Source organism: Dasypus novemcinctus, chromosome 19, assembly GCF_030445035.2.
Source record: "Dasypus novemcinctus isolate mDasNov1 chromosome 19, mDasNov1.1.hap2, whole genome shotgun sequence".
In the NCBI taxonomy this organism is placed as follows: Eukaryota; Metazoa; Chordata; class Mammalia; order Cingulata; family Dasypodidae; genus Dasypus; species Dasypus novemcinctus.
The window spans coordinates 28,070,957-28,081,736 of NC_080691.1; the positions used below are offsets into that span (position 1 = coordinate 28,070,957).

Below are 10,780 nucleotides of genomic sequence, written 5' to 3' on the forward strand. Positions count from 1 at the left end.
ACATAATCAGCATCCTGACCATGGCATAGAAAATTCCATTGTTTTCCACATGGGTGGAAGCCTCTTTTACTTAGATGAAAGATCCTTGGAAGTGTCTGTGCCAGGCAAGTACACCGAGGTTGTGTTCCAAGCCCCTGGGTATGGTTAGCATGCAGAATGTATTCTCTATCCTCATTCTCAGTGATTTCAATGAAGTTGTACAACTAGATCAATCCTGGGTACAAATAATATTTTTTACTGTTTCATTGTAAAATGTGTTTCTTTTAGTTCTTTACATTTTATTTTTTAGCATAAACTTCACAGAATGGAGGTAAATCTGAAGTGTGTTTCTAGAGGACATCTTAGGGAAACAGATATAGCTCAAGCAGTTGGGCACCCACCTACCATATAGGAGGTCCTGGGTTAGATTTCTGGTGCGTCCTCAAGAGGATGATCAAAACAGTGATCTGACACAAGGGCTAGTATGGCAAGCTGATGCAACAAAAAGACATAGATGATGCAACAAAGAGACACAGTGAAGAAACACTATGCGAGACACAACAAACAGGAACAGATGTGTGTCAAGTGATTGGGTGCCTACCTCCCACAGGGAATGTCCCAGGTTTTATTCCCAATACCTCCTAAAGAAAAAGACAAACAGAGAGCAAACAATGAGTACAACAATGAGGGGGGAGGGATATAAATCTTAAATAAAAAAAAAGACAAAGAGGAAGGGATTTTAGAGTTTGGAGGTAGGGATTTTACTGGAGACCTCTACATGGCAGCACCAGGAGACATACTTCCATCCCATCTCCACAACCAGGCCCACTCCCCAATGTGCTGGCAACTGAAGAGCTCACCTGCTCTGCCGCTTCATTAGTGAGGTTTCCATTTGGGTGATGTGCTACATGGAAGGACACCTGTAAAAATATAATGTAAACCATTATCCACATGGTGGAGCAGTGCTCCAAAATGCATTCACCAAATGCAGTGAATGTCCGACGATGATGAAAGAGGTTGTTGATGGAGGAGCGGGGTGAGGGGGTGTGGATATATGAGGATCTCTTATATTTTTTGAGTGTAACATTCAGAAAAATAGAGAAAAAGTTAATGAGAAAAGTTCATGGAGATCTGGAAGAGTAAAGGATGTCCTCTTAGCTTCTATAGAGAAAGCACACAAGCTCTGTGTCTGTATAACAAACATTTTCTCCTCATCAACCCTAGTCCTCACTGCGAATATTTGCTGAGTGACCTCAGAACCCTTCTCACCATGGTTTACAGACCACAGGTCTTAAGCCTCAGAGAGGTGGAGCTGTGGGGTGGGCTGTTATTGCAAAAGATCAACCTCAGGTAGTGGTCATCCCCCTATTTCTATATCCATCCACCTATTCTTATTGGAGTCAGGCTGATGAGCACTTTCCCATTCATTGTAAGATCTCACATCTCTATTTAGTATTTTGACCTTGCATCATTTTCTAGGAGCCTCTTGAAACCCAGTCTTTGCTTGGAGTCAAGAGAAATTTACTGAGGAATGAGGTGAGCACAGAGCACAGGCTAAAAGGATGTGCAGAGCCCACTGTGCACAGTACAGAGCCAGTGTCCTCCTCTGTGAGGAGAAGGAGGCCAGTGTGAGGAAAGCCCCTGGACAGAGGCCTCAGGGAGAGAGGATGTCAGCTGCTCTTCATTCTCAACCTCATCAATATGACACAGGAGCAGATGTGACCCTGTGGGATTCACTGAGGTTTCCCCTCTCTCCACAATGAACACTCCTTGGGTTTCTCTGCAGGTTTTGCTCCTTCAAGGACTTTTCCAAATCCCTGTTCACTCTTCTTGCTCTGCCACCTTTCTCCAGAGCTCATCCCCTGTCTAATTTACCCTTAGAGGAAGTTTGCCACCAGGGGTCATGGTGAGACCAGAATTGGCTGCTCAGAGTGTCCCACAGAAAAAACGTGGCTCTGGGAGTTGGGTGACAGTGAGCCAGAGGGAGATAAGGAAGGTCATGGAGAGGAAGAACATAAGAGCAGGGATAGTGGTTTACTAAGGAAAAATTCAACTGTGTACATCAGTCTGAGATATGAACTGAGGAAAGTTTTCAAATTCTGTGGGGTTGCTTGGTGGCCAGAGTGTGTGACAGAGATGAGGAGGAAACTCAAGACCCTTGTGGATGCTTGAGGATGGGTCTGTGACTTTAGTCATTACAAGAGCAGGGCCGTGCCATTGAACAGGGCTGGTGTTGACAGAACTGTCCCTGGGGAAATTCCTTTATCTAATGGAGGCATCTGTGGATGGACGCTGATTAAGACATGATAAGATGTTTGCATTTTGGCACCAGGTTCACTCACCCCAGTTCAGGGACTCAACAGGGACAGCCTTGAGCAGAGGTCAAGGAGGGCTGTGGACTTCTCTGAGGGGTTGTGGTAAGAGCAGGGCTCACTGGTGGAGTCATCCACACACACATTCAGCTGCACTGTGTTCACAGAGACCATCCTGAGAGCTCCTTGCTCACTGCCCAGGTGAGACACCCTTTAACGGAGAATGGGTGACCCCTTCCTTTGCTCCTCTCCTGTCCCAGTCCCATTGGGAACCTGGTCCTGAACTCACTTTCTTTTCCTTTTCAGGGTCCTGGGCTCAGTCTACCCTCACTCAGCCCTTCTCACAGTCCAGGGCTCCAGGACAGATGGTCACCCTCTTCTGTGCTGGAAGCAGCAGCGACATTATTTTTGGATATGTGTCTTGGTATGAACAGCACCCAGGCAAGATCCCCAAACTCTGCATTTACGAAGTCAGCAAAGGCCCCTCAGTGATCCCTGGTCACCTCTCAGTCTCCAGGTCTGGTAACATGGCCTCCCTGAGCATCTCCAGGCTTAAGCCCAAGGACGAGGCTGATGACCACTGCATGGTTTACATGAGCAGCCGCACTTTCCACAGTGCTCCAAGTTCACGGGCAAGTGAGACCAAAACCCATCCTGAGCCTTCCTTGCTAATTAAATCTCTTATTCATTTGATCTCTTTTTTTTCAAAGATTATTTATTTATTTCCCCTTCCCGCCCCCCACCCCGATTCTCTATTCTCTGTGTCTATTTGCTGCGTCTTCATTGTCCACTTCTGTTATTGTCAGTGGCATGGGAATCTGTGTTTCTTTTTGCTGTGTCATCTTGTGTCGTCTCTCTATGTGGGCAGCACCATTCATAGGCAGGCTGCACTTTGGTGCTGGGCAGCTGTCCTTATGGGGTGCACTCCTTGCGCATGGGGGTCCCCTACTCGGGGACACCCCTGCGTGGCATGGCACACCTTGCACGCATCAGCACTGCACATGGGCCAGCTCCACACCGGTCAAGGAGGCCCGGGGTTTGAACCGTGGACCTCCCATGTGGTAGATGGACGCCCTAGCCACTGGACCAAGTCCGCCATTTTATTTTGAAATAATTACTAACTTATCCAAAATTACCAACCAAATATAAAACAACTCCTATATTTCCTTCAGTTTTCTAAGTTTTTAACATTTTACCACCTGTCTTATCATTCTTTCTCTTTTTCTTTGTGAGTCTCTCACTCTCACCAAATATTTATCCATAAATAAACACAAAGTATTCAGTTTCTTAACTACTCCAGACTACCTTCTATACATCATGACAGTTTCCCAGTAAAAAGTATTTCTGTAGGTAATTCACAAAGATAAAGTCTCTTTTTTCAAAAAATGATCTTTTTAAAGGGCATAATGGAGTGATTTCACAATATCCACAGGCAGTGCAGCCATTGCCACTATTTAATTTTAGAACATTTCAACACCCCCCAAAAAAGACTCCATCCCAAATAGTGGTCATTCCCCATTTCCCCATCCCTCAGCACCAGGGGATGTAAATAATTCATTTTTTGTCTCTATGGATGTGCCTTTCCTGAACATTTGTTATAATGGTTTTATACAGTATGTCATTCTTTGTGTTTCTGTTCCTTTTCTTTAAGACAATATTTTCTAGACTTCTCTATGTTGTGGTATGGATGAATTGTTCATTCTGTTTTATGGTCTAATAATATTCCATTTTATGGCTATGCCATGTTTGTTAATCCATTCACCCACTGATGGCCTTATTATTATTATTTACCCTTTCATATAGAATCTTTGGATTCAGGAAACCTTTCTTATTGAGATATTGGAGATCTGATCACTACCATGACTTCACATTTGAAAAAGGAGGAAACAAACCAGTACTTCCCTCTAGGGCTTTCTCTAGGAGAGGCCAAGGCTGCTCTGTGACACTCTTTGAGCCTCCTGAGGAGTCCCATGTTGAGGGCATCTCCTTCCTTCTACCTGCTGTCTGGACAGGCCCTGGGTGTGTGGGAGGGGTCAGGGAAGGTGGTACTGGGCCTTGGTCAGTATCATCAGGTCAGAGTGAGACAGCTTGGTCATGCACTTGGCTTTTTTCCAGTTTTTCCAGTTTCTTTATTAATAATACTGTGACTTTGTTCCCATCACCTCGAAGGCCATAGAGGCTGCTCTTTCACCTTGTGCCAATCATTTCTCATGGAAACTTTCTCCAGTTCTGCATGTGTTCTGTGGCACAAGAGTTCTACATAGATAAAGATGGAAATTCAGGTACAACTCACCTTTTAAATCATTTTTTATTATGAAATATATTCTATAAAAGAAAGTGAATGAAATGAACCTTGACAATTCACACAATTATCATATATGGAAACACATATCCCCATTCCTACACCTATCTCCCAGAATCTCTTCCTGAACATATCCCTCCTTTTTCTCCCCAAGGATGCTGTATCTTGAATTTGGCACTTACCAATCCATTTCATTTCTTTACCTTCTTTCCACCTAGGGATGTCCACCCAAACCAATTGTTTATACTTTTGAATATTGTGTATCAACCAACAAACCAGCTGAGTAATCAAAGGCATTGTAACTTTAGGCCAGGTTCCCAGAGATATGAACCTCAACTGAGACTGTGGTCACAGTGACATTTGGGGTCCCCTGAAGTTAATATCTGCTTTGAATCAGTATCATGTTGTGGGGTCAGTGTCTGAGCTTCCCTGGGGTTTCCAGAGTCCAAAACCAGGGTAGAGTCAGGAAACTCCATAGGTGGACCTCAGGCTTGACTGGGTGGGGGCCTCCTACCTGGCTTCTGATGGGAACCTTTTCAGGACATCAGTTGCCCCATGTTTTATGCTCCTTCATTCTACAGGGAACCCAGGAAAAGTCTGAAACACTTCTGAGGAGGAAGAAAAGATGATATTTCATGGCTGAGAGATGCATCAGAGCATGAAGGGGAAGAAAGAAACTCTTCATATCATGGTCAAGACAAACCCAGTACAGACTGGAATGTTCTCCTAAGAATCTATGCCAGTCACACCCAGGAATTACATCCCATAATTACCTCCTCTAGAACTATCGTGCACACCACCCTTTGAAGAGACTGACCATGATTTACCAGGTGAAACACTGGACTGCCCGGAGGGAGTTGGCTTGTAGCATATCTCTGTGCTCTCTCATAACCCAGCCCATGACACCCCTCACTTTCTCTGGATCTGTAACATAGACTAACATGCCAGTAGCCCCCTTTGGGAGAATCACAGCAGACTCCTAGGTTTTTGGAGCAAAACCCTGCCATCCTCTGCAGATAAAGTACTCTCCTTTTGAGAAACAGTTTTTGTTATGTTCCTGGGCCTCAGTGGAAATCAAATGCTTAACCCTGGGACAGCAAGTCACCATGAGAACTGACTTGCCAGCATGAACTGGGTGTAGTCTGACCCACAAAGCCATAAAGTTTGGGTGTGTACAGCACTACCCCTTATGAAGTGGCAGTGTGATATACAAGACTGGGTTCAAGCCAGACCTGAAGGCACAAGTAAGTTATATGAAGTGGTTCAAATGCCCATGTTCCTCCCCAACTCCCACTGTATTACCTTCTCCTTCCCAGCCCAACACTATGGCTTCTTGGAGAGTTCCAACAAAGAGTTGAGGAAAAGAATATTAAGGTCCAGTTAACAGACGGTTTTGTATGATATGTAGGTAGCATCTATAAGTGGACAGTTGCAGCACTGCAACCCAATTCTGGGGCACCCCTGAAAAACAGTGTTGAAGGGAAATCCATCCAGTGGGCAGTAGTTAGAGCAGTATATCTGGCTGTTCATTTTGCCTGGAGGGAGAAATGGTCAGATTTGCATTTGTACAATGATTCATGAGCTGTGAGCCATGGTTTGGCAGAATGGTCAGGGACAAGGAGAGAGTACGATTAGAAAATTGATTCACACAGGGCATTCATTGCAGGATGAAAAGTGATAATGAAAGAGCAGTGAACCCAGACATGGAGGAGAATTGTGGTTAATAGTGCAATGGCAAGAATGCCCTTCTGCAAACTTGAATAGATGGATGTCTCTATTGCTGGGTGGTGAGGATGTGGAGAAGCATTGGATGAATAAAATTAATGTAACCTGTGAAGTACAGTTAAGAGCAATACTATAATATCCTTGTATCAGTGCCATAGATGTACTGCATTAATAATAGGAGACATAGGAAAAACAAGCCGGATGCATGCTATGGATAATCGTGATAATAGTCAGATGAAACTATCTCATAATCTGTAACACATGTTCCACAATGATGTGGTGCATTGGTGAAGGGGTGTTGCATGGGATTTCCACATGTATGCCTGACTGTTTTCTAAGTTCATGGCTTCTGTAATGACATTATATATTTTTAAAAGAGATTGTGAAAGAGAAAGGAGTGATGCAGGCAAAACAACAAATGTACAGAAATGAGAGATGTTGTGTCCGTACGTATTAATCCCTTTGGTGGAAATGACCATATGGCAGGCCCAGAAGCAGGTGTTTGAGGGAATTGGTTCCAGATGGAGAGAACAGGTTGCCCTCAGTTTTATTGCCTGGCTAACCCTGGTTCGGGGCCTCCCCTTATCCTCCCTGGCTGCTCCTTCCCTCTGAGGGGGTCACTTCTCATTCCATTAGCCTCTGCTACCCTCTTCAGTTGCATACAGCTCCCCCTCCTGACCTGGTCCTGCCCCAAATCTTCCCATTAGCATCTTCCCAGGCTCCTTCCTCCTTCTACTCATGATCGTCTGTGGACTCTAATCTCCATCATCATCCTCCTTTTCTGGGCATTGCATAACCCCAACATCAGGCCCTCCACACTATGGTACTTTGCTCTGTTCCATGCCCAGGCCCAGCCCAGGAGGCCAGGCCCAGAGGCTCTGTCAGAAGCTATGGGGACATCATGGCCAACATCCTCTGAGGACTTCCTACCCTGGTCAGGCAGGTCGACTTCAAAGGACCAGACTGAGCCCTCTCAGTCCCCCTCAGATGCTCCTGAAATAGGCCAGTAGGACAACGTAGGAGACACCACAAAACCCAAGCCTCTGTTAAGAATCTCTGTTGAGAACCTCTGGAGCTTTTCTCAGGTATTTCCTCCTGGCTGGACCCCACCCCCTTGCCCAAATTTCCTTTCATGGGTAAAGGCCTTTATGACTCAATAGTATCAAATCCTTGCTGCCTGTTCCATTTATCATTTGAATTGGATAGCTGGGTGTGCCAAAGTAAAACTGAAGAGTCCATTTGAACATTGAGCAAAGACTTTTATTCATTCATTCACCCATTCATTCATTTCATTTATAATCCTTTTAAGGGAGCCAAATTTCTAGAAGAACTAGTTCAGTCTTAAAAAAAAAAAAAGAAAGAAAGAAAGAAAGAAAGAAAGAAAGAAAGAAAAAAGAAAACAGGCAATATCTAAAGAAGAAAGTCAGAAATTTCTGTTATTTTTTTTCTCTTTGGTAAAAGTGGTTCTCTCTCATTTGAATAACAAGCCGCCTACAGAGAGCAATGTTGCCATGAAATTGAGGTTGAGATGTCAGCACTTGGCCTGTAATGTGATGGAAGCATCCATTCTTTTTGGACAGGCTATGAAACTGCAGTTTGAAAGGCCCAGTTGCAGGGGAATGCTGTTTATGTCAAATGGGGGGTGAGAGCAGTGATGAAGCTCACAATGACAGAGGCACATGGGGAAGTGAAACACAAAAGCTGATCCATTGACTGTGTCTCTCACTTCCTTCAACCCCCAGGAGGATTAAAGACAGACATTGGGCAGATGTGACTCAGTTTGCCTAAAAGCAAGACTTTTAGGCTGACCATTCCTCCCAGCCTTCCAAAAGTTGTTCTTCAAAGGTGGGCTTTTGGCTGACAACACCTGCCAGCCCTGGTGTTTTCTGGGCTGCGTTAATCCACAGAAGGGTGCTATTTCAGGTAGGACCCTAAGACCCAAGGTTCATGGGCAAACCAATGTCATGGACTCTGTGGCATCCATATGGCACATCTCTTCAGAGATGATACCCTCCTCCCTGCAACTCTGGGATCCCAAACCAGTCAAAGCATTCACCCTCAGTGTGCCCCATGGTTGCCCAAAACTGCATGCTAAGATTGGGGTCACAGTGACATTTTGGGTCTCTAAATTAATGTCAGTTCTGAGTCAGTGTCTAATAATCCCTGAGTGTCTGATCATTTCCTTTTCTCATGGGGAAAGCTGGGAGGAAGATGAACAGTATAAAGTTGGGGAAGCATAGCAGAGTGCCTTCTGAAGAAGATCCAGGCGTCCCTTCAGTCAGGGTTTCCAGGTCTGTAAATGATCCTGATTTTGGAATTGACTGAGGGGGCATGACTCTGTTTTTTGGCACTTGATCTAAAATCCTTCTCTTATACAAATCAAGAAAGGATTGAGTAGATTTTCTATTTCACTTACACATATCCCACAATCCCCTACCCAATATCATAGGTTTCTGCAGGGCAGACTCTTGCGACTGATGCTTTGAGTCTAGGGTCATTACACTAGCCACGTCTACTTGGTCTTTGTCAAGTGCTGCCACTTAGCTCCTGACACCCTGGCATTCCATCATCCCTGTTGTGTGGGAAAAATTCTTTCAAAAAAAACAAACACAAAGCGTTTCATAGATGCTATATAAAAGTATTAGTAACCTGCCAATACTTGGAGACATTGCTGCCATGAATGACTCATTTTGGGCAAGAGGAATGTGTTGCCTTGGGGTTGACTCACCACCTGCTCAAAAGTCACACTTAAGAGTTCTCAATGAGGGGAAATTCTCAGATTACATTACCAAACTGTAAGGGAGTCTTGAGCTACTGTGGCATTTTGCTTTTTCCATTGTTTAGTGCTTGGTGTGTGAGTTGTTTGAGAAATAAATTATCATGAAAGGCAGTGGCTTGAAAGAAGAATAACTGTTTATTCCTAGAATCCATTCAGTTCATGTGGGAAAAACACCCTCTACAATAGTCTCCCGCATTTAAAATATCTCCCGAATATTGGGTTTTTTCACTTCAACGTGGAAAACCACCGTGCCTGGCAGCAGCTCACAGGGCGGAGAGGTGAGATAACAGATGACACAATCTGAGGAGACCTCAAAGTGGACTTTTTTTGGCCAGTGTTTTTGTTGCTTCTTCCTGAGGCCCCAGCCCTACCCGGTCTAGCCTGAGGCTCAGTGCATGCATTCCCTGTAGCTAAAGCTCCCTTTTGGGAGCCGCTGAATTTGGAGTCTTTTTCTCCTCTTTGGGAGGACATCCCAGGGGCTGGTCTTCCTCTTGCACCTTTCACAGGTCCTTCCTGCCCCTTTGTCTTTCTCTTGTGTGTAATCCAATGAAGGGCCCTCCGTAAGATGTTCTTTCGTCTGGGTTGCTGTGTGTTTTCCAGGCCTGATGGGATCATGGAAGAAAGTGTGTCAGGAAAATCTCTGATCTGGGTGAGGGGCTTCTCTTCCCTTGGCCTTGGGGATCCCTCAGCTCTTTCTCTGGTTGACATTTTCTAAGGAGGATTTTAGATTGTTCCCCTATTGGAGAAGTGGCTGGAACATGGTCTGATTATAGTGCTTCTTTGTACGGAGGGCTAAGAGAAGTCCTCCTGCCACAGGTGGCTCTCCCTGGTCTCCCTAAAGGCCCACCACCTGAGAAGTGGCCAGGCCCCCACTGGTTCCTCCCTGGGCATGGCCTGAGTGGCCCCAGAAGCCAACGTACCTGATTCCAGGTTTAAGTCCACTGGGCTGGCTTGGAGTTGTGGCTCTATGTCCATAGTGGTTTCAACCCCATAGGACAGGAGGTTAGTTGTGCTGCTCAAAGTTGTAGCAGCAGTAGCCAGGTGTGCAGGGGTCAGGGGTAGAGGGCGACTGCCCAGTACACCCCTGCACAGGCTAGGATTGGCCCTGATTTGACTGGGCTAAATTAAGGGGAGGGAGAAGGCATGTAAGTGAGGTAGAGGGATGCCTCTTGCCCATGCCCTCTGTAGATTTCCTGAAGGCACAGCGGGCAGAGGGGAGAGGCAAGGCAAGGCAAGGGAAGGGGTGGGCAGGGGCAGGGAGCAGGACAGGGTTGTGGGGGAGGAAAGGGAGGAACAGAGGACTGGCAGGTGGAATGGGCCACAAGCCACCTGGGGCAGAGATGGAAGAGCTGCCGGTGGGGATGACAGGAACATTGGGAAGACAGAAAAAGAGGTGCGGAGTGGGGGAAGCCAGGATGCAGGGGTGAGTGGGCCCGGGGTAAAGGTCAAAAACAAGGTTGAGAATGTGGGGGGCAGTGCCAGGGAGGATTGTGGAAAGAGGGAAATGGCCAGTGGTGGGGAGGAGGGGGTGGCCAGGGTAGAATAAGGGAGGAAGGAGTAAAAGGGAGGGAAAGAGGAAGGAAACGAAAGGACCAGGATGGTGCCTCCAAAGGGAGGGTGGGCTTCCCCAGACACCACCTGGAGGGAGGTTCTCACCCCCAGCAGTGCTGCTGGGGCCTCCCA

The 10,780-nt window shown here is 46.0% G+C and overlaps 1 long non-coding RNA gene across 1 annotated transcript in view; it reads left to right on the top strand.

The window, feature by feature from the left end:
* Positions 1–3,093, top strand: part of LOC101430972 (uncharacterized) — a 46,788-nt gene extending 43,695 nt beyond the window's left edge. The window contains exon 4 of the long non-coding RNA XR_009181847.2: positions 2,598–3,093. This is a non-coding gene — a long non-coding RNA (uncharacterized lncRNA). The remainder of the gene's footprint in view (positions 1–2,597) is intronic.
* The last annotated feature ends 7,687 nt before the right edge of the window (positions 3,094–10,780 follow it).